Raw genomic sequence first — 22,212 nt, forward strand, 5'->3', positions numbered from 1 at the left:
GAGTGTTCCGAATTGTCTGAAGTCAGAGTCTCTCTTGCCCTTTGACTGTTGGGTGTGGAACGATGGTAGAATGGGATGCTGATGTTTTCTAGATGTCTCTGTGTAGCTGTTGACTTTGAATTGAAAAGCTCCTTAAATTGGGCTTTGGGGGTCAGGAGAGAGTTACTCCCTCCTCACTGTTTCTGGTTGACGGCTGGCAGTATTCTTAATTTCTTTCTTGGCCACCCTGATTGTCCACGAGGAAGCCGAGGGAAGCAGCAGAGGCCTGTAACTTCCTGCTTCCTGTCTCCTCCCAGCGGCTTGGGAGCCAGGGTGGAGGCCCTCCCACCAGCCGGCCAGAGAAAACTCTGTAGGAATCTGGCCAGTCCTACCTGCCTCTGTTCCTCTATACTGGGGCTGCAGGAATGCCCCCCCACTCCGGCCCCCTGCCAGGACCCTCACCAGGGCCTGGCTGCTCCTCCAGGCCCCTGGGGTTTGGCTGATAGCTTCTTTGTTCCTGGCACTTGTGCTCCGAGGCCCCTGTGGAGCTGGAGGCAGGCAGAAGCTACTTAGGCAGCCGGCATGGATGGTGCTGATCCAGGTTCCCTGGGGAGCTGCTTACAGACCTGGGCCTTTTTGTGTTTTAATTGATGTGTGTTTTGTGCTGTGGCTTCTCCCTGCTGGGTGATTTGTAAATCTCTTACCTTCCGAGAACCCAGCAGTGTGGGGGTGGGGCTGGGGGCGGGGGGAAGGACGCGCTGGCTGGTAGCACATCTTGCCAAAAGATCTCCTTCTCTGTGAGTTCCAGCAGGTTATTTGGTGTCTCAGGAGTGGCCACGAACCTCTTGTTGTCCTTCTTGCTTTGCACATTGTATTCAGGACGCCAGTGTTCATATTTGTTATCATCATCGGTCACAGTTTCAGACTCTCTATGTATGTCCACAACTAATTTAAATCGCATTAAATCTTAGTTTAGATGTCATTTAATTTTCACAAGTGTCCTGTGAGGTAGCTGTCATTTGTCCCCATTTTGCAGGGGCAGCGCCTAAGGTGGAGAGGGTCAGAGACCTGCCTGAGACCACATCTTTAGCGCTCTCAGGGCCTCGGGGTCTTGCTCTCGTCCCTCCACACCTGCCTTTCCTGCTACAGACCTATAGCCGGCCCCTCTTACCGGGTCCTGGGAATCCTCTCCAGCCCCGCCTTGAGCCTGCTGCAGCAGGAGTGTGGGAGCTCCCATTTTAAGTCTTTCTCCCTCCTCCTCAGGGCCTGGGTGGGTGTTGGCCTTATTCTCTCTGCTCTGGGATTTGGGGCACGGCCTATGGGGTGGTCTGTGCGTGCAAGCAGGCGTGTGGGCCCCAGCTGAGGGAATCGGTCTCGTGAAGAGCAGGTGTCAGGGAGGGAGGGACTTAAGGACAAGTGGCTGAGAGTCCTTGCTGCTCAGCACGTCCTGGCTCCTCACGGCACATTCTGCCCCATCACCGAGATTCTGCGGGGCCTGCTCCTGGTGGGCCCTGCCGGCGGAACTGGGTGGGGAGCTTCCCAGGAGGCCTGCAGTGCCTGACATCACCAGTGGTTTCTAGCCAGGTGACCATGCTCCTCCTGTGCATCTGTGTTGAAGCCAAGGTGAAGGAGACCTGAACGAAGGACTGTCCAGAAAGGAAGCTGGGTTTTGCTGTTTCTTGTCATGCCTTTGAGCCTCTGTGACGTTTGGAGGTTAACTGCTTTCCTTCGGCTGGCTTCCTCACCCGCCAGCGGGGAGTCTGGGTGATCAGGTGCTCCGCTTCCTTCTGCCTCCCATAAAGATGGTGTCTGGGGTGGGACCAGGGCGCATGCCTGGGTTTGGCTTCCAGTCCTGGGGCTTCCCACATACCTCTTCCCCTTACGAGGGCCTGCTCTGCCTCTGGCCTGGAGGTGGATGGAGGAGGAAGAATGAAGTTAATGAGTAAACCAGAGGCCCTAATTCCTGATAGAAGTCGGCCTGGGGGCGGAGGTTGTTTACTGAGATGCTTGACTGTCAGAGGCAGGGTCCTGCGGCCTGACTTCTGTGCTGTGCCGCTGCTTTCGTTGCAATCACCTCCTGCCCTGCCCGATGCATTCAGGGGTTAGAAAGCTCCATTGGTGGACTCCAGCTGACAAGTTAATCATTTCAACTTCAGATATAGCCACAGCCTGATGAAATGAGAAGATCTGCCGGGTAACCTCCAGCTTCCAAACCCTTTCCCTCCTCTTGAAGCAAAAACACAACCAAAAACTTGTCCTGACCTGGGCTGCGCTCTTGAGAAGGGCAGAGCCAGAGGAGCCCCTCTGCTGGCTGTCAGTGTCACAGCGTGTGTGCATCAGTCTGCGCTCGGGAGCCAAGTGTCGATTAGTTTTTGATGATCCGTTGTTTAATACTATCTGTGCTTTTGGTCTACCACACCCCTTCCGCCCTCTCTCTTCCTTCCCGCTCCCCTTACAGTGGCTGGAAATTAATTGTGCTTTGAATACTCACTTACTTTCTGAGTCTTGTGACCGTTTCTACCCTCAACCGTCAGCTTGTGCTGAAGTATCTGACCTTGTGATGGGAACAGGAAGGGATGGGGATGGAGCAGAGCCCAGGGGTCTGAAGAGGCGGGCAGCTCACTGGACCCCTGGAATCCCCCCTTGCCCTGGCTGAGGAGGCTTGGCTGTCGCTGCACGCAGGCTGAGGGTCTCCCGGCGTCGGGTGCAGGATCGTGGGCAGTTCTCGGCCTTGGCTGAGGCGCTTAGGCTGCTGCTAGCCCTTACTGCACCTTTGTGCAAATTTGCAAAATTGCCTTTCTTCAGGTTAAAAAGACAAATTAAAGCAAATATATTATAGTAAAACCTGAGCAACATCCAATTCTGCCCGAGACAGCCTTCTAGAACCCTGGCAGGAGCGGCCCTGGCTATACATGTACCTGTGCTCACCCCCGCATCGTGCGGTGCGTGTGTCGCTGGCACCACACACATTCTGTGCTCTTCCCAGTCCCAGCGAGGGAAGTGTGTCAGGTTCAGAGTCAGGAGAGAGCTGGGGGCGGGGAACAGGCCTCTGAGAGCAGTGGACAGGTGAGGGAAGTGATCTCGGGGATGCTCAGAGCAAGGTTGGAACAGGGTGTGGCCATGCACGTGTGTCTGTGTGTGTCAGTGAGTATGTGTGTGCTTGCCCTAGCGTGTGTGTGGCTGGGTGTGCCTGCATGGGTTTGTGTGGGAGAGAGCTCTCCTGCGTTGTTCTGCGACTCAGCTGGGAGGCCCACTGGAGCCCGTACAGCAGGTCAGTATATACTGTGACGTGAATGCCCCTCTGTGGAGGGCAGTGTAAAGCTGGAATACAGCACCTGGCGGCCCTGCCTGAGCCCTCTCCTCTGGCCACCTGCCACAGTGTGGAGACTAACAAGCCCTGGGGATGGTGGTACCGGGGACAGAGGGAGTAGATCCTGCTTCAGCAAGTCCCCAGCCCCAACTCGGGCCAAGCCCTATAGAAGGGCTCAGAGGGGCAGGTGTCAGGCTGGTTTTGAATGGGGGTGTGTGTTTCTGGGTGTGTGAATGTGTAGAATGACATGTTTTGTTTTAGAGAAAGTGAGGTAGAGGTCTGGGCTTGCAATTTTCCACTTGTCTTAATCCTGGGAGATTCTAAACAGCTTTGTTTAAAAACTGGACATGCAGATTGCAGAGACCTAAGTGAGGAAGAGCCGTTGGGTCCCCCAGGAAGGCAATTAGGTTTGAAGGCAGAGTTTGGATCTGTATGCAGCCTGTGGGACCTAGAGGGTGGGAGGGAGAGCTCTTGGAGCGTCCGGAAGGCATGAGTCACCCTACATTAGCCACCGGTGCAAATGGCTCCCACTTGCTCACTGCTGGAGATGGGCGGGGTAGGGAGGCAGCTCTAGTCCAGGGTCGCCACCCACTACCCAGCACCACCCTTGCTGCCCGAGAGAGAAGCAGCTGGAACTCTTTGTCTGGGCTCTGCCCTCTCCCACTGTTAGAAGCTGGAAGTGGTGGTGGCCAGTCGGCCTGTGTCTGTGAAGGTCTCCTTTGAGGGGTCGGTGCCCGCAGTGCAGGCCGAGTAATACAGGACACCATCCAGTCAAGGCAGGGCTGGGTGGCACTTTCTCTGAAGACCCGTGAAGGATCCCAGGGGAGATTGGCTTGGGCCTGGAGGGAAGGGGGGATTTAGGAGACAAGGGAGGGGTTCTGTGAGTGGTTGCAGTGGTGGATGGCGAGCTGGAGGCTGCCGTAGAGATGGGCATGGGCTGGAGGAGATGACCAAGGGAGAGAGGGCACAGCTGGCAAGAGAGGGTGGGCTCTTCTCTATGGGGAAACTTGAATGCCACCCAGAGGAGGTTCCAGTTTCAGGAGGCCAGCAAAAGGGAGCCAGTGTTGGCCCCTAACAGGAGAGTGACAGGATGAAAAGAGATTTTTAGGAGAAATTAGCTTGTAGCAGAATTCAAGGTGAATTTTTTTTAAAGTGCCTTTTTTGTTGTTGTTGCAAAAACAATGCAAACTCATAGTATTCAAACATTACATAAATTGTAGAAAAGGAAAATCCCCTGTAATCCTAGCCTTCAGGGATAATCACTGTTAATACTTTGGCGTATATTCTGTGCAGGTATTTTTATGATAGACTCGCATCCAGCTGCCTACCTGTTACCTCGTCATTTGCCCTGAGTAGAATTGTGTCATACATACTACTTGGCTGCTTCTTTAGCCATCTTTCCACATCAGCAGGTATAGACCTCATTCTTCTGAATAGCTGCATAGACTTGCTGGATGAGTGTTATATCAGTTATCTATTGGTGCATAACAGACCCCCCCAAATTTAGTAGATTAACGCAACAGCCATGTTACTGCTCACAGTTCTGTGGGTTACCCATTTGGGCCGGGCTCAGCTGGTCTCGTTCCCTGAGCTTATTAACGCTGTGGTGGTCAGCTGGTGGCTCTGCAGGGCCTGGGTGCTCCCAGAGAGCCTCTCTCCCATGTCTGCTGATCGGCACTGGCTCTGAGCTGGGCCTCTCTTCCCCCGTGTGATTTCTGATTCTCAAGGAAACTGACCTTTTAGGTGAAAAGGGAATCTCTAAGACCTCTTGAGGTCTAGGCTCTGATGTCTCACAGTGTAAGACCCATCTGCTGCTGGTCAGAGCAAGTCACAGCCCCGCAGGCAAAGTCTCCATGTCTTTCTGCGAGGCCTGGGAAAGTCACATCAGTGGCCGGTGTGTTCAGGGTGGCAGGCCATGGTGTGCAGTCCCTCCGTGTGCCCAGGCGGATGAGAACTGGAATATTTGGGCATGGATCCCACAGCTCCTTGGAACACAGCACAGCCCACTCTTTGCCCCCAATGGGTCGACCAGGGAAACTGGCGAGGGCAGGACACTTCATCTTCCTGTTGGGTTAGAGATGCTGTTTGAGGTGGATTCTGCGGGTGTGTGGTGTGCGGGGCTTGTGCTGGCAGGGTTGGGGAAATCTAGAATCGGGGTTTGTAATAGACAGCCTCCCTGCCCTAGGGCTCCAGGAGCTGTGGGCGTGGAGCTGGCGCCTCTGCCCTCGGGAGCTGCCAGGAGCTTGGCTGCTCAGCAGCCCCTGCTAATTTCCATGGCACCTCTGAAGAATGGGAGTCAGGGAGTGACAGGTCTCTCAGAAAGCCGGCTGGTCACTCCAGATGCAAGGCCTCTGCTGGGAATTCATGCCTTCATTCGCCCAGCAGACACTGTGCCTGCTATGCTCCAGACTCTCTGCCACCGCTCACAACCTCAGATGGGAAGTAAGAAGACCCAGGTCTGTGTGAGTCACAGACTTCACTTGTCCTTCTCAGGCAGCTCACAGTGGACTTAATATTTTGACCTCCCACGATCTATTCATTTTTATGGTTTTCTCTTCTTATCACCTGCCTTGGTAGCTCTTCTCTCCTGTGAAATGTCACACATGGCAGGGAGGCAGAAACAGGAAACGGGAAGAGCCAGCTCGGGGTCATTAACGAGTACGCCATCCCAGTTTTGAGGACGCTGCCTGGAGCCGCCAGTGGAGAAGTCCCCCCGGCGCTCGGCGTTCGGCAGACTTACCTCTCCCTGGAGGTCCTGGTCTGGACTCGATGAAATGCACTTTCTTAGCACAGCGATGCCCTGTCGCCTGTCATCTGCCTGGTGGTTTGTGCTTTCATCAAATAAGAACAAAGGCTGAGCGGGCTTTTGCATTTGAAAACCCCTTGGTGTTTTATTTTCTCCCTGCTCCCTCTCAGCAGCTCTTGGAAAAGAAGTGTTTTGTGGCTGAAAGGTTCACCGTTGGTGAAACAGTGCCATCCACATTGCACGCCCAGCCTCTGGGCTGGCTTCCTCCTCCTCAACCGTGCTGCGGGAGAGTTGACCTAGCTCAGTGAGAGGACTTGATGAGGACTGTGGGGTGGGGACACTTGGGAGCCACCCTGAGACATCTGGGTGACATCGGGTGCCAGCATTGTGCTGCTGTTGCAGGGTTACTGGTATCTGACCAGTTTACAGGCTTAATGTGCTAAGTGTGCTTGAAAGCGTGCAAGGCCGACTCTGCAAACCTTGGAGAAATCTGGCATCACAAGCAAGATCAGAAACCCAGCAACTCCTTTTGGCCAAGGAACTGGAAAACTGGATGGAGAACCTCAGCCCGCTCCAACCGAGAGTCGGCTGGTTTGAGGCGCATGGTAGGTAGAGGCCCCATAGGCAGAGACCCAAGAAGCTGCCTCTGGTCCCTAACTTCTCTGCCCCTTCCCCCACCCCTTGCTGGTTCTTTAGGCTGTGAGGATGGATTACACTTCAGCATGCCCAAGCATCACGACATCAATTCATCAATAAGTAATTACTGGGCACTTTGACTCTTTAAGGTCTCAGGTATCCTTGGCCCGGGCGCTCTGTGATAGGAGAGCTTCAGCCCACGTAGGGTTCAGTGCATCCCACTCTTTCTATTCCTCTACCCACTGTCTTCTTGGTTTTATCTGGTTCTCCCACGTGCCCCCAGGGCTTGGTCCTGCCGCATCCCAGGCCCCCAGGAGTGGGTTCTGAAGGCCAAGTAGGAAGGGACGAGATTGCTGGTAGATGCAGCCAGAGCCCTCTGTGGAGGACCCAAAGGAGACGCCTGCCTTGACCCGGCTGGGGATTCTTGCTGCTTTACACTCACCTGGTTTGACATAAAAATGACCGTCCCACAGTTTCATCAGCTGCCTTCCTCACTGCTTATCCAAATGACTCTCGGTAGTTTAACGAGTTTAGGTGTCCCTGTAGCGTACGGATGGCCCTGCCCTGGGGATGCTCAGTGGACTGTGTCTTGGGCTCTGAGCACTGTTCTTCAAGACAGCAGCAGCAGCCGCGTCTCTGGAATCTGTGTGTGACTTTCCCAGAGGGCCACACTCTGCTGGCTGAGTTAGAAATGGGTGGTTACACTTCACTGCCAGCAAGCCCAGGGCTGGGTGAGCTGGTGGATGCTTTGAGCCTGCCCTTGGCCTGGACGCTGCAAGCTGGAGATCAGGCAGGGTGGGCCTCCCTGCTCTCAGCACTCACACTTTGACGTTTGGGTTGAGGCCGATGCACGTGGGAAAGCAGTCAGAGTCCTGGAGTCGGAGGAACTGAATCAGACACATTTTCTTCTCTTCTGGGAATACATTTGGGGTCACTGGCTTTTGGGATGCTTTTGCCAAGAGGGGAAGCCTCAGAATTGTCCTAGTCCTAGGGGATGGCTGGCAGGCTGGTTTCCTGGGTCCTCATTGCAGCTGGTCCTGGTGGCTCTGTGCCCGTCAGCTGAGGTGGAGGGGCTTGACCTTCTCCTTGTGGGCCAGTGTGTGTGTGTTAGGAGTGGGCTCGTGGGGGTGCGCCCCACCCCGATTCTGGGGCAAAGCAGAGGGTGGAAGGTGATTCTTTCAACTGCAGGGCCTTTCTCCTTTGCAGCCCCACCCCCACCCCCACGGCGCCAGCCTGTTAGTGCCCCAGAATCCCCCAGGCGTTCATGGGGAGGATGGTGCGGCTTGAAAGAAACACCTGAGAAGGCACCATCTATCTTGTGGTGAAATCAAGTGTCTTTAACACATTCTTGATTCCTGTCAGGATCTAAAGCATTGGTGCTGCCACACCCTGGTGCACAGGACTGGTCCCCACAGACCTTGGTGTTGCTGAGACCCTGCTCCCCGCCCCCGAATCCCCCCCACCCCAACCCGCTAGGAATTCCAGGCGGGTTTGCTCATGCTGCCTCCGAACTCACTTACAGCCTCAGGACCTCTGCAGCCCAGCGGGCGGGGGTTCTCTGATAGACAGGCAAGGACAGTTGAGTGGCTCCCCTCCAGCCGTGCCTCTTTATTCCTTCTGAAGGGCAGAGGCCTTGGTCCTGCCCTCCTCTGATGCTTGCCCTGTGTTCTCATGGCCTAGCACCTGGTGGGCACTCAGATATTTTTTGAATGAATGAAGACTGCATTTGTGATATAAAAAGAAATGTGGCCCTTGCCTAGCCCTTTTCTCCAGGACACTCAGAGCACTTGCTTGGTTTAAAACCCTTGATCTCCTGAATTGCAAGGCTTCGAGATGTCTTGGGGCGGAGGTGGGACCTGCTCTCCAGTCCTTACTAAAGGTCTGGGTGGAGAGTTACGCTGCCCTTCCCAGGGAGGTGGAGAGGAGGCCTCTGCTGGCAAAGCTCATGGCTGAGAAACTGAGGCTGGGTTTCCCAGGATCTCCATGCAGTTGAACCGAGGAAGCTGGGGCCAGGCTTTCTAGATCCTGCCCCTGGATTCTGTCTGTTCTATCCCCCCACACCCACACCTGCTCCTGCTTTCTTCAGCTCACCCAGAGGTGCCTCACAGTTCCTAGCACCCTATGTGTGAGGTGACCCCGCAGGGCCTGGGGGCAGCTTTGTAGGAAAACAGGCACCTAAAATGGCCATATCCTGAGGACTCGAGAGAGGCACGTGTGTGGTTATTTTGGTTTTGGTGGGCCCGGCTCAGATCTCTCTGGCATTCCCGGCCACTGGCCTCTCAGAATTGACCAGAATGGAAGGATGATAAAAATCAAGGCTCCAGGAATAGCTCAAGAATTTGCTCATTCTTAACCCCTGTAAAGAGGTGCTGCCCAACCCAGAGCCCAAGATGAGGATGGAGCTGAGGGAGGGTGCTGGTGTGGAGAGGGGGGAAGGAGAGTTCAAGGCAATTTCCTCCTCCTCCCCTGGAGGGGCTGGGTGGCAAGCACAGTGCCTGGCTCAGGGCCAATCTGATAAGGGAGCAGGATTTAGAGGCCAGAGGAATGTCCCTGCCTCTGGGGGAGTCGCCTGGTAACTCCCACTGAATGGGTCAGTGGGTGGACCCTCTGGATCTCTCTGTCTCTTTTTCTCTGTCCCTTTCAGACCTAGGCAGACTCAGGACAGCTCTGGCCTTGATCCTCAGGGAGCATTCACTCTTCCTCCCTTCCCCAGGGTCAGGCCCGGAGTCACTTTTGCTCAGTGCACATGAAGTAGATACGTGCCAGCACCTACCCTACAGAAGTGCAAGAGCTCAGTGACACCAGGAATCTGCTGTTGTCCTCTAGGAGCTGGAGTGGACGTGTAGAGACGAGCGTGTGTAGAGATTCACAGACTCACTGACATCATCCAGAGCAGTCCATAGTGCCAGAGGGATGGTGGGGACCAGAGCACGCAGAGTGGGTCACTGGAAAGAGTGGTCCACTGGGAGTCAGGATGCCTAACTGGCACTGGACCAGTCATGTCAGTTCTCTGGGCCTTAGCTCTTTTCATCTATAAAGTGAGGAGTCTGTGATCCCTGAAGTCCTTTCTGGTTTAAGACTTGTCTGATTCCTGGAGTCACAGGGGAGGAGGAACCTTCTCAGATGGGTAGGACACTTTTGTTGCCTCTGCTCTTTGTTCCAAACAGGGTCCAAGGGTGGACATCTCAGCTGGGTCATCCCCATGCGGGGTCAGGCTGAGGGCTCAGATGTTGCAGCCGGGCCTCAAACCTCCCTTCTCTTCTCTGGACCCTCCTGCTTAAGAAAACTGCAAAGTCTGACTTTAGGTTCAGAAAATCAGTTGTCCTTGTCCAGGATGAGGTGGTCACCCCTTGCCCTATAAGATGAGGTCCAAGTGACTGAGCCTGCTGTGAACTGGCACCTGTCCCTGTCCAGCCTCATTGCTCCCCACTTAGAGCCACTTTGTCCCTTTTGTTTCTGTAATGCCTGCTCCCTCTCCCCACCATGGGGGTTCTCCTTTCTCACTGTCCCTGCTGTGTCTACTTGAAGTGCCCCTCCTGTCCTGCATTGATTTCTCTCCTACCTGCGTTGTTTTAGCAAATTTGAAAATTTGTTCAGCCATTGTTTCTTCAAGTATTTTTCCCCCCTTCTCTTTCCTTTCTTGCCAGAACTCAATTACATGTATATTAGACTATTTGATATTGTCCTCTAGGTTGCTGATGCTCCATTAATTTTTTTCAGTCTTTTTTCTTTCTGTGCTTCATTTTGGACAGTTTCTATTCTGTCTCCAAGTACAATGATCTTTTCTTCTGCAGTGTCTAATCTGATGTTAATTAGTCCACCCAGGGTGTTTTTCTTTTCAGATATTGTGTTTTTTCATCTCTGGAAGTTCGAGTCTTTTTTATATCTTTCATTTCTCTCCTCATATGTTTATGTTTTCCTCTGCATTCTTGTGCGTATGGAACATACTTGTAATAGCTGTTCTTTTCATCCTTGCCTAGTAGTTTCATCATCTCTGTCATTTTTGGGTCTCTTCTATTGACTGATTTTTCTCCTGGTTATGGGTCATATTTTTCTGCTTCTTTGAATGCCTGCTAATTTTTGGTGGGATGCCACACATTGTGAATTTAATGTTGCTGGATTTTGTTATATTTCTTTAAATAGTATTGGACTTTATTCTGGCATGCATTTAAATTGCTTAGGATCAGTTTAATTCATTTGTGGCTTGCTGTCAGCTTTGTTGGGGGGATCCAGCGCAGCCTTTAGTCTAGGGCTAATTTAGTTTCATGACTAAGGCACCACCCTTCTGAGGGCTCTACCCAGTGCCCTGTGTATGACGAGGTCTCTCCGCTCTCTCGAGTGGGAATGTGACCTCTCTCCGGCCCGCTGTGTGCTCCACAGATTGTCTGGCTTACGGCTTTCTGCTGACTCTCCTTCCAGTCTCGGGAGCGTCACCCCACACATGCAGACCTCCAGAGCGCTCTCGGCGTAGCTCCCCGTCGCAGCGTGCTGCCCTAAAACTTCCAGCTCCGTGAACTTGAATGTTGTCTCCTCCACTTGGCGAGACCACTGGATTCCATTTGGATTCCTCCTCCCGTGCAGCCGGGGCAGCTGCTCCAGGCCATGAGCTGGGCAGTCAGGGGGCTCACTCCTGCCTCCTCTCTCAGAGTGCACAGGCCTGCACTGCCTGTTGTCCAGTGTCGGAAGGAGCTGTTTATGCCTCTGTCTGGCGTTTAGTTGTTCACAGGGGAAGGGTAAAGCTGGTCCCTGTTGCTTCTCCATGGCTGCGACTTGAAGTCCTGCACTGTTGGAAGCCTCGCCTGGGGCTCCGTCCTTCCTCGCCCGGGTAGGTGCCTCTAGTCGGCACTCCTAGAAGACCGCATAAGCAGCACCTTCTTTTCCCCATAGTTTCATCTGGTTTTGTTTTTTCTCTCTCCAAGGAGGCTTCCTGAGCACAAAGATGATCTGGCATTTTTCTTAGTATCCCTTGTACCTAGCCCAGTGCCTGGCATATAGTAGGCAGCCCATGTTTGTTGATTGAATAAATGGTAATAAATGGAAGACAATATAAGCTAACCATGCCATGTGGTTGCTGAGATGAACCATACCATCCAGGTATGGAGCTCAGCTCAAAGGAATTCAGACTCTCTGTGCTCAGTGGAGTTCACACCACATCTGCAGCATGGGCTTCATTAATTCTGTAATCTGAACTCATCCAGAGGAGGGTGACTGAGATGGTGGAAACTACACCACGTGGGAGTTGGACGAAGGATTTGAGAAGGTTCGTTTCGTCTGGAAATTATTTTAATGGTGTGTTATAGGAAGAGGGGACACAAGAATTGTCTTCCAGCGTGTGTAGGATTGCTGTGGAAGAGGAGGGCTTGAGCATATCCTGTGGCCACAGAGGGCCGAACCTAGGACCGTGGGCGAGGGAATCTAGGAGATCAGATGGGGGTCCAGTTCCAGGAAGAACTGTCCAACAGCTGGAGCCGTCCAGTAGAGGAGTGGGCTGCCTGGAGCTCCCCGGCACTGCTGGGGTTTAAGCAAACAGCGGTGTTTATTGATCAGGGATTTTGTGTGTGGGATTGTAAGAGAGAATCTTACAGTGAGATAATCTCGAAGATGCCTTGGAACTCAATGACTCTAAATCTTACTCCTCCCTTTGAGCCCTGTGAGTCATCCGCCACACACAGACACACACTCAGAAAATTCACCTGGAAGGTGCTCCTTGCTGCCATTGTGGGAAACTCCTTATAGCCCTTCCTCCAGCCTGAAGTGGCTTTCTTCTCTGGGCCTTCCCGACTAGCTGCTGCCTCCCCTCACCCCCAGTGTCTGTGCTTGTCTCCGTCATCCTGATTTCAGCCTGACTGGCACCCACGGATGTGGGCTGGCGCCTGTGTCAGCGCCTCGTCCCACGGTCTCCTGGGTCTGGAGGCACGGTGCCTTTGAGACAGCGGATAGCTCTGTGTAGTCCATTGTCCTCCTGCCTGCCCACACCGCAGAGTCTGCAGCCTAGCTGCAGCCATTCTTAGCGCTCATTCTACCCCTCTTGACCTGTTCACTGGCTTGTTTCTCTGGGTCTCGTGTCTCTTCCTCTGTGGGGCCCCTCTCCTCCTGGACTGGAAGCTCCCAAGGAGAGGTCACCCCCCTTGGGTCTGGGGCAGTATGGTGCACACTGCAGAGGCCCAGTTAGTAGTGGTCCTGGCAGATTTCTCAAGAGAATCTTCAAACACCTGCCTTTTCCCGTTTTTAAGGTGGCCTCCAGGGAGCTCCAGGGAGCACCCCAGGAAGAACAGGTGGGTCTGCAGCTCAGTGGCTGGAGGGGAGTGGAGGCGCTGACTCAGAGGGGTCAGATGCCAAGGGCCCCATCTTCTGCTTCCCTGAAGCTGTTGCCCAGCCTCTCCGTGGAAGGGGCCTTTGCCAGGTAGCTTATAAATCTCGGATGTCTGCCAGGGAAATCCGTGATGCCTCCCTGGCCCTTCATTGTGTCTGTGGCAGTTGGCTGGGCCCAGGGGGAAGCAGTAGCTGGGCGGGCTCTGGGGCCAGGGCTTTGCAGAAAGCAGGCCCGGGATGAGAGAGCTTGCCAGCAGCCGAGGGCCCTGGCTTCACCCGGAGGGGCCGAGCTTCGGGGACCGCTGTCCCAGTGTCTCTCTCAGGTGTGCTGCTCCTCTTTCGAAACTCCAGCTCGCCGAGCCAGGCACGATCGTGGATGCGAGGAGAGCTCTTGAACTGGGGACTCGGGATTCTCTGGTCCTCTTAGCCTGGGCCCCTTGAACCTCAGTTTCTTCCTCTACAAAGTGGGAAGAAGAATGGCTCCCGGAGGAGGGTTATTCGCAGGCCTTCCTTTAGTGTTTGTGGCGGCCGACTTCCCGAGCAGCTCTCTCTGTCCTGAACAGTGTGGACTTGGCCTCTTCCTCAGCAAAAGCTCTGAGCGCTTTGCAAATGAGAGTCCTTTCTCCCGTAGGAGGAAAGGGAGTGCTGTTTGGAGACTGATGTATCCAGAGGGCTGCAGCCTACTGCGTCTGGGCTCACAGTCGGCGCCCCTGGAGAGGGAGCTGCGGGAGAGAGGGGCGTAGCTCTCTGTGTTCACTCTGCGTCCACTGTCGAGAGGGCGTCTGGCACAGAGTGGGCCCTCAGCAGACATTCGATGACTGAGGGAAGGCGTGCCAGCATCCTTGCGGCCGGGACCAGGTGCTACTCGGCCGGTGCTCTGCGATCTTACAGGCGGGGAGGACGAGTTTCACCGGGAAGTGTTGTGCCCAGGCCGCTCCCTGTGAGATGGGAAACCTGTGTTTGGTCTCCCACTTTCCTGCTTGCTCCACTGGTGGGGTGCCAAGACAATGATAAAATCAATGATTTAATTACAGCTAATATCGACAGAGTGCGTTCTGTCATGATCTGCAGTATTTTGGCCTAATTCTTGAAATGCACTCCCTGGAAAGAGGTTTCCTGACCTTGTTCTCCATTCCCTGTGGCTTTCTTCACCACATCCTTAGTGTCTGTCTTAGAGAACACATTTGCCCTTGGTCTGAAGATAATGAAAACATGTTCAGTGTCTTTGTCAGTCTTCTCTGTGGTAGCTGTTGTCGGCATGCTGTTTTAGGTCAACTAATATTTTATTCAGGACTTGTATATTGATCATCTCTCCCTTCTCTATCTGGTTATCACCATGGGATTTGCCCATTTATGCTTTTGCCAGACATTTATTGAGTACCTACTGTGTGCAAGCGGGTCCTGGGTACCAGGGCTTCCACAGGGAATAGCACCGGCTGTGCCTGCCCATCTGAGGACCTCAGGCCTGATCAGCTGTTCCTCAGGGCAGGAGCTGCGTCTGTGTACATCCCTCTGTGTGGTATTAGCACTCAGGGCCCCCTGAAGTTGGCCTGGCAGATGCTGCTGGAGAAACAGTTTTGGGGCCTTCCATTTCTGTAGGGCTCCCCACTCTGAAAGCCCCGAAGCATCTTCCCAGGCATCATCTTACCTGCGTTCCTGACTGTGACCTTGAGAAGTGGCTAGAATGAGGATTGTGGCCGCTGAGCCTCAAAGACAGCTTGTGAGTGGGGTTTGGGACTAGCGATTCCAGTCCTAGCCTCAGCTTGGTTCACCCTAAGTGTCTGGAGACTCAGTCATCCACAGAGTTTGAGGAGCTTCTTGGCACTAGGCATTCTTCGGGCTCTGAGGATGCAGGAGCAAAGAAAAATCCCTGTCCTCAAGAGCTTATATTTTGGTGGGGGAGACAGACAATAAACAATTAAAATTTGTGGTGACAAATGCTATGGAGAAGAAAGAAATAGGGAAGAGGTGGGAGGATGGGGTGGGGTCAGGGATTATGGTTTAAACAGGGGAGGTGGAGAAGGCGTCACTGAGGACATGATATTTCAGCAGAGAGGTAAGAACATGATGGAGCGAGCCCTGTGGGTATCTGGGGGAGGTGCCTCTTAGGGCAGAGGGAGCAAGATGTGCAAAGGCCCTGAGGTCGGAGCGTGTGAGTCTTGTTCAAGCCCAGGACAGCTGGAGTGAGGTGAGCAAGGGGCAGGCCCTCAGATCACATAGGGCCGTGGGGCCATTTGGAGGGCTTTAGCTTTTTTGGTGGGCAAGGTTGGAGGCATTGGAGGAATTAGATCAAAGAGAGCCAGAGCTCCTTGCTTTCAGAAGGCTCTGCGGCTGCCATGTACAGAGTCGACTGAGAGTGGGCAGCGGCAGCCATACTGGTGGCGCTGTCAATACTGGTTGTGTGCCACCGGCGCGGACTCCTCGGGCCTGTCCCGCGGTCCTTCCCTGCCTTCGTCCCGGTCCAGGCGGAAGCCAGACGGGGCGGCGGGGCGGCGGGGCGGCCGTCAGCTCAGGCCCCTCTGCCCCCAGGTCGTGCTCTCCACTCTCGTCCGGAGCAGGGGCCAAGGGACTGAGCGCTTAGGGCGCAGCAGAAAGCGTGCGGGCCGCGGGCCCTCCTTCGCGCACCCGTCTGCGGGGGCCACGCGTGTCCCTGAGCCCCGCGCCCGGTGCTCCCAGCGGGCGGGCACGCCTCCCCTGCTCGCGGCCCCTTTGTCTGTGCGCACAGACAGAGGCCGGCCCGAGGGCCTGTGTTTTACCTGCCCCTTCTCTTCCAGAGAGGTCACCGCTTTCAGAACTCACTTCCGTAATCCGCATATTCATCACTCCCCAAGGAAGTGAGGAGCACTTTTCCTTGTCTTTAAAAAAGTGCCGCTGGTGGAAACTTGGGTGCGCTGGGGTGAAGCGGGGGAGGGCGGGGCGGGGGGCGGGGGGCGGAGGGGAGTGGGGAGGAGGCAGAGGCAGCCGCCGTGGCCCCGCTTCTGGATGTGGGGTGGTTTCTTGACTTTAGCCATGCGCCTGGGATGGAATCTGTGGGAGTGGGGCTCGGGCGGGACTCCCTGCCCGACCTGGTCCCTGTGGGGAGCTCATGTGGCCCTGGTGGCCAGGGCCTGCCCTGTGTACACTTCCCCACATGTGCGCACACACATTTCATGTTCACATCCCCTCTCATGTTCTCACACATGCTTGCTCACACACTCACTTGCCTCCACCCTCCCCTTCACACATGAACTTTCACACATAGCATGCAATGCTCACTCTTGCACATGGGCTCACTCACATGCTTGTTCACGCTCACGTTCTCACACACGCCTGCATGCTCACTTGCCTGCTTGGCCCGTTCACCCTGCACACACTCTGCCACAGCCACAGCGTGGTGTCTGGGTGCACATGTCAGAGACAGGCGCCACTACTGGTGATTGACTTGGCATGAGAGTGTGTGACAGCAGTGGAGTCCCCACGGCACCAGCCTTTAGCCATCCCCCCCCGTGCCTCGGTTTACCCCTCTTGTGTAATAAAGAAGAGTGAGAACTTGGAGAGACTGAGGACGCAAGAGAGACACAGGTGGTTCGAGTTCGAGAGCCTCAGGCTGGGAGGTGTATCTGTGAAGAGTAAAATGAGCAAAGAAGGGAATGGTGGTGGGAGGGGGATTCTTGGAAAAGAGAGAAGGCAGCACCTCCGCTTCCTCCGGGCTGCAGCCCCAGCCTGGCCCTGGTTCTCGGAGCTGGAGCTGAGTGGCCCCCCTCCAAATCTATACTGCCATCAGGCCAGACCTTGGTAGGTGGGGAGGAGGGCGCATCGTGCCACAGGGTGGAAAAGGACCATTTTGGGAAGGAAGGCTCCTTCTTGGCTGCTCAGATCCCTGGGGTAGCCAGCCACAGCAGCAAAGCACACAGGCCCCTGACTTTGCTTCTATTTCAGAAACCTCACTGCTGCTGCTGCCGCTGCCTCAGAGCACGAAGTCATCACGGGGCCACGGGAATCCAATTAGACTTGAGCGCCAGGCGCCTCCTTCCAGGCAGTGGGGGAGGGAGGTGCCGGGCGGAGGGGAGGCTCTTTCTAGAAAGCTGCTTCCATAAATTTGAGTTGGAGTAGTGGAGGAGCCAGACTGTTATTCATCCTTGGCTGTTTCTTCTGACCTCAAACTCCAGCAAGTGGAAATCTGCATGAGAACCTGAGGTCTGAGCAGGCCTGGAAGGGGTGGGAGGTGCCTGGAAGCTTGGACTGTGTTCCCAGCTGGTTTGTCTGGCCAGCCAGGTGAGCGGGGCCTTCGTTCCTCACAGGTGGGAGAGAGGAGAGAGGGCCCAAGTACAGAGACCCTCCCTGCGCCAGCCCAGCCCCCAGACCCCAGTGCCCTTCATCGGGGGCCTCTGTAGGTCGTCAGGTCTGGCCTCCCCCTTCTGTTTAGGGCACTGGCTTCATGGTGGCCCATGCCCTCTGGAGCTTCCAGACTGCTCCAGGGACCCTTAGGTCACACCCAGAGCCAGCCTTTTGCCTCAGTGTCCCCATTCTTCATGCTCAGATTGGTTACATTTTATTGATTTGTATATCACCTTGTTCCAGAAAAGATGATTAATAGCACTGGTAACATCACTAGTATTTCTAGTTATTGGGGATGGCTTCATTTGTTCCTGGCTTGAGTGTCACCTGTCAGCTAGGACTCTTGTCTACGGTCAGCAAATTGATGAATTGTGATGGGTCCCGCGAGCCTTTACACATATCCTGCTGCCTGGAACAACACTGGGATGTACATCTTGCACTTTTCCTTAAGGGTTCAGTTTAGGTGTCACTTCCCTCCACTCGGCGGTCCCTGCCTGCCCCTCACTGAGCTGGATGCCTTCTTATGTCATCTCGTAGCACCCTGCACTAAAGCTGTTGGGGGAATAGACGCAGTCTCTAACCTGGAGTCTAGTGGCATCGACAGCGAGCAGTGTGGCATCTACAGCACAGTGTGATGGATGCCCTGCACAGGAAATGCAGTGTACCATCTGGGAGGTCTCTGTAATGACTGTGGCCTCACACATCTGAAAAGCTGTTCATTCTGCACACACGCTTTCTTGATATTTTGGCTGGGTGTGGGATTCTAGGTTAGTGATCTTTTTTTGTGGAAAGCATTGCTTAATTTTCTCTTAAGTTCCAGCTTACAGTGGAGAGGTCTAATGCCATTCCAATTTGAGTCCTTTGTAGGTGCCATGGTTTTTCTCTCTGGAGCCTCCGGGGTGCTGTGTCAGAGTCTTCCCTTTGTCTGGTGTTCTAGAATTTCACAGAGGACGTGCCTTAGCGGGGACATACCTTATCCACTGCGCTCTGGGACCTCTCGGTCTTGAAACACATTGCTGAGTTCTGGGAAATTTTCTTGAATTACTTCATTGATGACTTGCTCCCGCCAGTTTTTCTCTTCTTCCCTCTGGAACTCCTTCAATTTGGATAGTGAATCTCCTGGATTCATCCTATAACTTTATTCTTCTTCTCTTTCTCTCCCTCCTCCCCGTTTCTGGGAGATTCTTCAGCTCTGTTTTCCAGCCTTCTGTTGAGGTTTCCATGTTAATTATCATATTTTTAATTTCTAAGAGTTCTTCTGTTTTCTAAATATACCTTTTTTCTTTTCACAGCATCCTGTTTTGGTTTCTTGGAGGCACTATCACCTCCTCCTTCTCTGAGGCTATTGGTGACAGCTCTATTTTTGGGAGGAAGGATTTTTCCTCACCGCGTCCTGTAAAGCATGGTGCGTGCTTTTTCCTCTGTCTTTCCCGTGACGGGCTTTCTCTACAAGTCTGGTGATCCTTGGCAGGCTGCTTCCATTTGCATGAGCCATTAGGCTGTGTGTGTGTGTGTATGGAGGGCGGTTGGGGGGTTCTGCTGGACTCTGGACCTCATGTAGCATGACCTGGCTGGCCTGTTTCATTTAGGAACCTGATAAGTTAGTATCTTAGGTATTTTCTCTTGAGCTGTTAACATCCCTAGAGAAGAATCTCCTAATCTACCTGGAAGGTCTCACTAAGGCTGACCCCCTGTGCCCAGGAACCTAATGGGGAAGAGGAGGGGTCTCAGCCTTCTGTACTTGAACTTAATCCCCCGTTTTCAGTGTGCTGCCCCTGCATTTCCCTGTGCTGTTTCCCCAGTCCACAGGCCTTCTGCTTTGCCCTCTCCAGGATAAACCCCTGGGGTGGTTTATCACCCTGGAGGGACGATCACCTGCCTGAAGGAGGTGGGGGAGGAGATCTGGGGGATCTTTTCCTAAAGCAGACTTTGAAAAGAAAAATATTTTATTGAGGTCATATTGGCTTATAACATTGTATAAATGTCAGGTGTAATTATTATTATTATCATTATTTATTTATTTATTTTTTGAGGAAGATTAGCCCTGAGTTAACATCTGCTACCAATCCTCCTCTTTTTGCTGAGGAAGACTGGCCCTGAGCTAACATCCATGCTCATCTTCCTCTATTTTATATGTGGGATGCCTGCCAAGCATGGCTTGATGAGCGGTGTGTAGGTCTGCGCCCAGGATCCGAACTGGCGAACCCTGGGCCACCGAAGCAGAGTGTGTGAACTTAACTGCTGCGCCACTGGGCAGGCCCCTTATTATTATTTTTTAAGGTATGCTTTTTGGTGAGGAAGATTGGCCCTGAGCTCACATCTGTTGCTAATCTTCCTCTGTTTTTCCCCTCCCCAAAGCTCCAATGCATAGTTGTATATCCTAGTTGTAAGTCATTCTAGTTCGTCTATGTGGGATGCCGCCTCAGCGTGGCTTGATGAGCAGTGTGTAGATCCACCCCCAGGATCTGAACTGGTGAACCCCGTGTGGCCGAAGTGGAGCATGTGAACTTAACCACTGTGCTCCTGGGCCGGCCCCTCACGTGAACATTATGATATTTCAGTTTCCATATAGACTGCATCGTGTTCACCACTGTCACCATACAGGTGTGCCCCTTTACCCTTTTTGCCCGCCCCCAGCCTCTTCCCCTCTAGTAACCACTACTCTGTTCTCCTTATCTGTGTGTTTATCTTCCACAAATGAGTGGCATCGTATGGTATTTGTCTTTCTCTGTCTGACTTATTTTGCTTAGCCTAGTATCCTCAAGGTCCATCCATGTTGTTGCAAATGGGGCACAAATGGGTCCATCCATGTTGTTTTATAGCTGCGTAGTATTTCATTGTATATATACACCACATCTTTATCCATTCATCCGTTGATGGGCACTTGGGTTGCTTCCACGTCTTAGCTATACCATGTCCACTCAGACAAGGGAAACAAGAAAAAAATAAACAAATGGGACTACATCAGACTAAAAAGCTTCTATACAGCAAAGGAAACCATCAAGAAAGCAAGAGGACAGCCCACCAACTGGGAGAAAATATTTGAAAATCATTTATCTGACAAGGGGTTAATCTCCAAAATATATAAAGAACTCATACAACTCAACAACAACAAAGAAGAACGACCGGATCAAAAAATGGGCACAGGATATGAACAGACATTTTTCCAAAGAAGACATACAGAGGGCCAATAGGTACATGAAAAGATGTTCAACATCACTAATTATTAGGGAAATGCAAATCAAAACTAAAATGAGATTTCACCTTATACCTGTCAGAATGGCTACAATTAACAAGACAAGAAATTATGAGTGTTGGAGAGGATGTGGAGAAAAGGGAACCCTCATACACTGCTGGTGCGAATGCAAGCTAGTTCAGCTACTGTGGAAAATGGTATGGAGATTCCTCAAAAAATTAAAAATAGGAATACCATATGGTCCAGCTATCCTACTACTGGGTATCTATCCAGAGAACTTGAAATCAGCCATCCAGAGAGACCTCTGCACCCCTCTGTTCCGCAGCGTTGTTCATAAGACCCAAAACGTGGAAGCAGACTTTTAATGAGGCCTCCCGCTTGCAGCCCCTTCTGGTGCTGCCGACTGCTAAGCTTTCTGGGGGTTCTGGGGTGCTAACGCTTCAGGATTCACCTTCCTTAGGTTTCTTCAGTCAATTCACACTTGTCCTTCCGCCCTCCAGTCTCTAAAATTGTCTTGCTCTCATCTCCCCTCTGCTGTTTTTGAAAGTGTGGGTTTGTGCCTTCAAGAGTCTCTTTACTCTTGGTTGGTGAGGTGTCGGGCAGCAGAGGTAGACGTGCTCTCCGTCTGAGAGCTCCAGTTGGAAACGGAGCTGGTCTGTTTCATTGCCCTCATTTGTTGTTTTAACAGACCGGTGGGTGTGCCTCCAGCCTTTGTGGGAGAGGAAGGAAAGATCATTTTATTATGTATGCTGGTCGCAGAATCTTGGTACCTACGCCTGTGCCAGTGACATATGAGATCCTCAGTAATCGCTGGCTGAATGAATGAATGAATGAATGAACAAATGAATGAACTGCAAACAGACTGGGAAACAACAATGGAAGCCCAGTTCACGTAGGTTCAAACTCTGTTCTGATATGCAAGCCACTTAATGGAACCCTGAACCCCTTAAATATAAAACTGTTCCACAGCTTATGGCTGGTGCTGGGGACACTGTTAACTGTCTCCATTTTGGCCTGTTTTCTCTGGCTGTAGTGAACATGTGTTACTTCTGTGATTTTTTTAGAGGAATTAAATGGTTATGAATAAGAATGCGTCTATTTGGAGTGGAAGCGTCAGCGTGGGCACAGTCTACCGCCTTCACACCCCTCAGTCACTCTTCCGCCTCAGACCTTAGCTTCTTGCTCTTAACATGAGTTGTTGGACTGGGTGCGTCTCGGGTTTCATCCAGGTGCCGGTCCTGTGATTCCACCATTGTCCTCTCTTGTTTGTGTTACGATAGTCTAAGAACAGTTTTTTTTTTTTGACCTAGAATGACTTTCGTCCTGTCTTCTGCTCGTCTGAATCCTTTTAGTCCATTGGAACAGAATCTGAATCCCGCTTCCTTCCTGAACACGCCTCAGCTGCTCCAGGATGCGCCATCTCCCTCTCTCCGCCTCCTTTGGCTTTTCCAGTTTGAGCTGGAAAGAGAGGGAGGCTCATGGGCCTTGAGGGCCGATAGTGCTGGTTTGAATGTGATTCTGTGCTACTCGCCGTGTGACCTTGGACAGCTTCCCTGGTACCTCTGAGCTTCAGTTTTCTCGTCTGTCCAGAGGGAGTTTGTAATAAGAGTGATCTCATGGGGTTTATGTGAGAATTAAATGGGATATATATTTAAAACTCCTCCTTTAACATGCGACACAAAATGGACCCTTAACACAGGATGATGATAATAATAA

At 52.8% G+C, this 22,212-nt stretch overlaps 1 protein-coding gene across 10 annotated transcripts in view; it reads left to right on the forward strand.

Moving 5' to 3' along the window:
• TSPAN9 (tetraspanin 9) overlaps positions 1-22,212 on the forward strand; it is a 193,786-nt gene that overhangs the window by 7,304 nt on the left and 164,270 nt on the right. Inside the window, exon 3 of one of the 10 annotated variants that reach the window (XM_070620510.1) lies at positions 18,593-18,705. The exons of 8 other annotated variants lie outside the window; for them this stretch is intronic. The gene's annotated coding sequence lies outside the window, so the exon portion shown is untranslated. Of the gene's footprint in view, positions 1-16,986; positions 17,238-18,592; positions 18,706-22,212 lie in introns of those variants that run through there. One more of the 10 variants, XM_070620515.1, reaches the window with a different exon arrangement.

Source organism: Equus przewalskii, chromosome 5 (assembly GCF_037783145.1).
Source record: "Equus przewalskii isolate Varuska chromosome 5, EquPr2, whole genome shotgun sequence".
Lineage (NCBI taxonomy): Eukaryota > Metazoa > Chordata > Mammalia > Perissodactyla > Equidae > Equus > Equus przewalskii.